Here is a 6,976-nt window from a genome sequence, read left to right as displayed (position 1 = left end):
TTCATAAATGGTTCTCCTCGTATTTTATATGAAACAAAGTTGGGTTAAGGATTTGGAAAGCGACTCTTTCCGGATAAAAGTTTAATCCCATTGCTTTGATCTCGAATTATTTCAATGAATGACCTTAGCCACAAAGACCTTAACCTAATTCCTTATCTTACCTTTCTTCGTCTGTGGGGATATATTGAGTCAGAAGAGCTACTTCTTACTTTGAAACATGAAGCAATCGCATCTGAAGCAATTTTTTCAAACCCAAAACTCAAATCATAGTGAAGCCAAAATATCTTATCGTGGTGCAGTACTTTGGAATGCGCTACCACTGGAACCAAAAAGTATAAATAATAAAGACTTAAATTGTTTAAATTGAGGTGTTTAGATTACCTAAAGACTGTGGAAATTGTTTAGACAAATTTGAAACTTTTCTCTTTCTTCGGTTTTAACTTCAATTTAAAGGACCAATATGTAAACTAGCCTCTGGCTAATTGTTGATATCCTCAATAAATATTCTTTTATTATTATTATTATTATCCCACTGTGTGTACAGCCTTGTTGGTTTGATTAGTAACTGTTGTTGTGCACGTTAAATAAAAGCATTTCATTTCATTGCAATAGTTAAACAATAATTTTTTAGAAATGATTCGCCTTAACAGGGGGCGCATCCACGAGCACTCACGAGGCATAGCGCGGAAAGGGATGACCGCAGATGACGTTTCCTCTCTGGCCCCAAAGCGAAAAGAAGCTCTGCCGTAGCCTTTACCTTATCCTCTTTCTCGCTGATTGGGTTTGGAAATGAGTTTTACATCCCATATATATTAACTCTTTTGAGCCATTTGAGTGAGTCTCCCAAATTTAATCGCGTTATGTACATTAGTCGACAATTGGTTTTCTGACACTTCAAGCTTTATTATAAGGTTTTTTAAAAGCGATCTTAAATTTGCATCATCTCAAAACATTAAATTTATTGTGATATACAGCTAGAAGCCCGCAGTCTAAATATCGAGTAACCAGAAAATTACCCATCTGCACGAAAAAATGGTGGGTGGGTATTTTGGGTTCTTTTAGGCCAAGTTGTATGACGGGTACGTGGATATTTGATATACCCACCAGAACCCGACGTTTGACCTACAAACATTTTTTTTCCATTTTTGGTTTTTTCTTTACTGAGAGCTAGAAATAACACGTCATAATCAATTATGTTGATTCGCAGCTCTACTTAGAAAGTTAGAAATCAAAGAATAAAAACAAATGTATCGAAATAAGAGAAAATAATAATTTAATTTATGAATTAAGAACTTCAAATTTATTTATGAAACTTTTAAATTACATATAGCAAGTGAAGTGGATATTATATTTTTGGTAATATCATACTTGTACTGAACGTGAATTTGAAAATCGTTGATTATCTGAAAACCTGGCCATTATCAAAGAGTATGCATTCCCTGTATTAACATCCTCAATATCTACCAAAGCGCTCTTAATACGGAAACGTTTTGGTTTTAAGTTGGCTTGGTCATATGGGTTAGATGCATCCCCAGGAAGTATCCTCTTCAATTCGCCTAAAAAATATTGTAGATAAATTCAAATAAAATATAGAGGAAAATAATTAATAAACTAATTGGTTAACAATTAGGTTAAAACATAAAAATCGTAAAATATCTAAGGATATCTTAAGTTATTTGCTGTAAATCTTTTTCAAACTTCGGCTATTAGACTGTTCGTTTTTTATATACTTTAAAGTTAGTTTGAAATTTCCTTAAAAGTTTCCATTAAACGATTGATTTAAATAAATATTTGAAGACATCATACCAACAAATTATTAATTCTACGATGAAAAACAAACTTGGAAATTGCAAATTGTTATTTTTATAAAGCTACCCTGTTCTTGGAAAATTTTATTTTGCTTCTTAGAATAATCAAATATTCTGTACAAAATGTACTCATTTTAATTCGTTGTTTTTAACAGCTTCAAATATTTCGCTTTTGATTTAATCTTCTGCTATTAATATAAATTATTTATATACAAATTAATAAATAAATAAAGAACTAATGAAACAAAATGGGTTTAAAAATAATAACACACAACATTAATGAATTCTATAATTTTATTCAATCATCTAAGGAGCAAAATCTGAAACTAACTACTAACTTCCCGCTCGCTGTCAAGAAACGTTTTTTACAACAAAACCGCCTAGCCAGTTTTAGTGGCTGCACAGAGTTATTAAAATTTATAAAAATAATTTAAATTTTAATTATTTTTTAAAGAAATGAATTTTTAGATAATATGCAAACTTTAATAAGAAGCTTTTAACCGAAATTTAACTTGGAAAAGAAATTAAATTGGTTTTATACCCGAGAAAAAAAAATCGATCATTTTCAACGAATTTTAATTCTATATAATTATATTATAGTATAATATATTTTTCTTTCCACTCGAGAATGAATATAAAAATGAAAATACATTCGTATTTAAATAAATTAATTAACATATTATTAATATAAATGGACGGATTTGGAAGCTTTGTTAAAATATCATTCGTTTGAATAAATTCGTATTCTAGTTTGTCCGAACTTTATAAATATGCCTCAAGTTTGGCACTAACTACCTTTATAATTTGGGAGCTTCCACAACGTCCCAAAATTCAATTTGTAGCGGGGAACACGGACCAATGTACGGGTGGCGGAGTGGTTAGCACTTTCGCCTCGCAGCAAGAGGAGCCGGGTTCCATGCCTACTTGTGGCACTGGCTGAAAACTCGGAACCTTTCCAACTGCGTTGAGTTTGCAAGTTATCTCCCCACTGATTTAAGGGGGTTTCCCACGAGTTCCTCGGTTTCCCTTTTCCAGAAAGGCTTGTACAGGTTAACGGTAATAGTTAGTGTGGGGAGCTGTTGACTCCCGTGGAAAGAAGGGCTTGCCACCGCCCTCCTACGCGTTGTAACCCGGCCACCTGAATTATTGGCTTTAAAAGTCGCTCGATAACTTAGGCCTAAGGTTGTGCCTTGAGTATTAGCCTAGCTGATTTTGTATTAAATAAATAATTTTGAAAATGAGGATGCTTTATTTCCTCTCGCACCTCGCTATTTTACTTACTTAGTATTTCGTATTCGGTTTTGGAAATGGCAATTGATACCTCAACCATACAATAGGTCACGACGATAAATAATAAAGTAAGTCCTCGTTTCATTTTCAAATCTGAGGAGGCATTTAAATTTTTGATGTTAATAAATTAATTTTCTTAAATTATATTTACTAAAGGTGAAACCCTAAGAATGTTTTGTGAGGTAAAAACCGCTAGATGGCGACCATGTTTCCAAGTTAGAAAATCATTTTATTTTAGCTTTACGCTGTTCTACTGTACTAATTGATTATTTCTTTAACCGAGGCTAACAAAATCCAGGACAATACCAATTAATTAAATAAATCACATCACTACCACAAAGTTATTTAAATTGAATTAGTTTTTACATGCTTAGAAGTGTTTGAAAGGAGTTAAAGAACAGGATTTATTTGGCGATATAAACACCGGAAAAATAAATTAATTTTATCAGTTAATTGAGGTTTAAATTGAAAATTTTCCCTGAGATTATATTAAGTTAAAAACTATTTCACAAAATTAAACCAACCTTATCCATTTAATCCATTATCGTAAAAAGAAGTACTAAACATTTGCAAAATTTGTTTTTGAGTGTAATTATCAAGTTTAGGATTTTCAAAAATTAATAAATAAAGGGTTAATAAAAAAATTAAACTGAAATGACTTTAGAATATATATCAGTCATATTTATAAAATACATAATTATTCTACCGTAGCCCAAACGGCCAGAAAAATTACATTAATCATCATATTGACAGATTTTAACCTTCATTAATTATTTAAATACAGTTAAATCCTCTTTATCTGGAAAGCTGCCGAAAACATCTTCGAAAATTGGAAACTAAAAAATTGTGAAGGACGACGAAAAATAACAGAGAAGGTGACAATTTAATGAATATGTTTCGGTGATTTCTGAGAACCATGGAATTTAAAAGGTCAGAACGTTTGTACGGTTTAACCAATTATAATAATATTTGACTATTTGCCCTCTCAAAGTGATGAGCTTCCCAACGATGTATCTTACATATGACTTTAGTAAACTAGTGTAAAAGTTAGTTCTAGTAATTATTTAGAAGTAACAACGATTTTTCGTACACTATAAAACTCTTTTTATGTTTCGGCAGTGGCGATTACGTTGTCAAACGCGTATAACAAATCGAATTCGAATAGTGTACGAAAAATCGTTGTTACTTCTAAATAATTACTAGAACTGATCTTACATTTGAAAATTTTAAGGCCGGCGTGTTTATTCATTAAAAGGCGAATGTGTTATGTTAATAATGGGATGTAATAAATAAAGTTTACACTTTCATTTTCAAAAAAAGGGAAAAAATCTTACCTTCATTAACTATTCAAGTAAAAACCTTTAGATAAAGCATAGTTGAGTCAATTTTGGGGTGGCGAAGTGGTTAGCACTTTTGCAGCAAAAGGTGCCGGGTTCGATCCCAGGTTGTGGCACTGGATGGAAACTGGGAACAACTCTTACCGTTTTGTGTTTTGAAATTATCTCCTCACTGATTTAAAAGGTTTTCTCCCGAGCTGTTGGTTTCCCCTTTCCATAAACACTTGTTGAGGTTAACGGTAATGATAAGTGTAAGGAGCTGTGACTCACGTGGCATGAAGGGCTAGCCACCACCTTCTACGCGGTGTAACCCGGCCACTCACGATTACGGTTTTAAAAGTAACTTTCTGATTTGGGGCAGTAATGGTAACGTGGGTTTTAACCTAACTTATTATTATAATTATTTTTATAATAAAACACTTTCCCTACACGTTGCCAAAACTCTTATCGGAGTTTAATACGTAGTTATACACTTATTACGGAAATTAATCGCTTGTTCTCGTAAATTACCTAGTTTCAGTCATTTAATTGTTGCGTATTTAAAGTGCTCTTTTAATTGAAATTGGTGTCTGCAAACCTTTTAACAGACTAGATTATCACTAGTTACACTAAAAACAAACCATATTGCTTTTTGTTAGTAGAGTTCACTTCGATTTTGTTTTTTCTTCGTTTAATAAATTATATATAACTTTAATCTAAAAATTGAAAATCTTCCACTGCGGCTTCATATGTGTCACTGACTTAACAAATTTCATATTAATATCTTACATTGTTTTAATAGTTTCATTTTTTGATGACAATCGTGAAATGTATTTCTTCCCACCAAACCCAAAGAACCCCCGCTATATTTAGATGCTTTCCAACTGACGTCGTCTTAACAAACCAGAATTTGGCCAATTACAGATTCTTCACTGTCAGTAATTAACCATCGCTAATTGCAGTTCTCGAATTATTTTTTAACATTTTTATATCAAAAGAATGATAGATCTCTACATCTCAATCCTAACTGTTAATATGAAAAGGGGAAAAACTTCTTTAAATTTACATATTTTATTAAATCAATGGTATTTACAATGTATCATTTTAAATACCATGGATTTCATATTAATTAACTAAAATAACAAATAATTTCCTAATTCTTAATCCTTCTTGTGAAATATTAAAAATATAATTCTACCTTTTTGGCCTTCCAATTCTGAAAAAATAACAGAACTCTCCTTCAAAATCTTATTGAAAATGAATAAAATATGATTTAGAACTCTCCGTTTCAAGCAAAACTCTTGATTACTTACTGTAACAAACACCGTAGGCGTCTCTGCTTTTACTCGAAGCTTAATACTTAAGTATTACTTATCAAATGGTGAAATTTTGATCGACTCTCCGCCAAAATTGTAATCTTCTAAGTAGCAACGTACTCTCGAAATATTATTGACCAGATTAAAAATGAAACTAATAGACACGTAAACGTTAAAGATTGGAGGTAAACATTTAATAAACAAACGTTTTTAGTTCTTATAAATTGACAATTTATGAATTGAACACAATTCAATTTAAGGACAATCTTGTCATTCTAGTTTGTAGAAAAATAAGCTATAAATATTTTTCCAGCAATACAATGGTTTATCGAAACACGTTCGCAAAATTAAAAATAATTGCTATACGACACTATACGTATGTAAATTAAACTATATGTATGAGATAATAAATTTAAAAGACTTAAGTTCGTTTGAAATAACGGTTTGTTCTTTTCGACTCATTGTGTTTGAATAAATAAATAACCTACATGTACGAGCCACCAATGATATTCGAAATTACAGGTACTGATTGTGCTAGTGTGAAAAAAGTCAGGACATTTTGCCTAATATTTATAATGCTATTGTGGTGTAAAGAACCTTTATCACCTTTGTAACACAATCATAAGACCGTTTTGCCTTTTTGAACTTATCAACGATACTTTTTCCAGTTAGGGGAAGCAACTGCCCATAGGCCTGGAAGCATTTCTATAAATATTTAAAAATCGTTTTAACTGTTTTGTTTTTTATATCAATGTTTTGGTTGAAAAGCCCAATATTAATAAAATATAATATATTTATTTCTTCTTTGGTGCCTTTGGCTAGCAGATTTCAAAAATCTAACTCTGAAGTTTATTAGCCCATTTCCTATGAATCAAGCGATACTCTATTGTAATTCGATTGATTTTGGAGCCTTTTTTAGTTCCATGTTCTGATATAAATATCAGAGTAATAAATACTAAGTTCAAACGAAATCTTACACTGAAAGTAAACCAGTGGTTCAGGTGAAGTTGAAAATTTTCACCTGATAATACGTGGGTTTGTTATGACTCTCACACGGAAGTATTTAAGTCTAGATTGATAGGAAATGACACTTTAAGTTAGTATAGGAATAAGTAAAATTGAATTAAAAAAAAATCAAATTAAATAAAAAAAGAGTATATAATTTTATGAAGTATTTAAAACAGCGAATTCGCTTAAGATTTTCTTTAATTTATTTAAAAAATATCGTTGAATTTAATAATATCAA

General features: G+C 31.0%; 1 long non-coding RNA gene across 3 annotated transcripts; it reads right to left on the bottom strand.

Moving 5' to 3' along the window:
- Nucleotides 1-1,272: 1,272 nt before the first annotated feature.
- Nucleotides 1,273-5,890, bottom strand: LOC149926153 (uncharacterized). Of its 3 annotated transcripts, none has more exons than XR_016477033.1 (4): nucleotides 5,728-5,890; nucleotides 5,613-5,661; nucleotides 3,090-3,191; nucleotides 1,273-1,556 (listed from the first exon to the last, which is right to left on the bottom strand). It is a non-coding gene; the product is annotated as an uncharacterized LOC149926153 (long non-coding RNA). The 3 variants fall into 3 exon arrangements; XR_016477034.1 differs by having other exon boundaries at nucleotides 5,613-5,630; nucleotides 5,728-5,888; XR_016477035.1 differs by lacking the exons at nucleotides 5,613-5,661; nucleotides 5,728-5,890 and adding an exon at nucleotides 4,433-5,553.
- Nucleotides 5,891-6,976: the final 1,086 nt, after the last annotated feature.

The sequence above is a fragment of the Leiobunum rupestre genome, chromosome 10 (assembly GCF_980474605.1).
Source record: "Leiobunum rupestre chromosome 10, qqLeiRupe1.1.hap1, whole genome shotgun sequence".
NCBI classification, from domain to species: domain Eukaryota; kingdom Metazoa; phylum Arthropoda; class Arachnida; order Opiliones; family Sclerosomatidae; genus Leiobunum; species Leiobunum rupestre.
The sequence above is the reverse complement of the archived record's forward strand: the minus strand, read 5'-3'. Positions and strand labels throughout refer to the sequence as shown.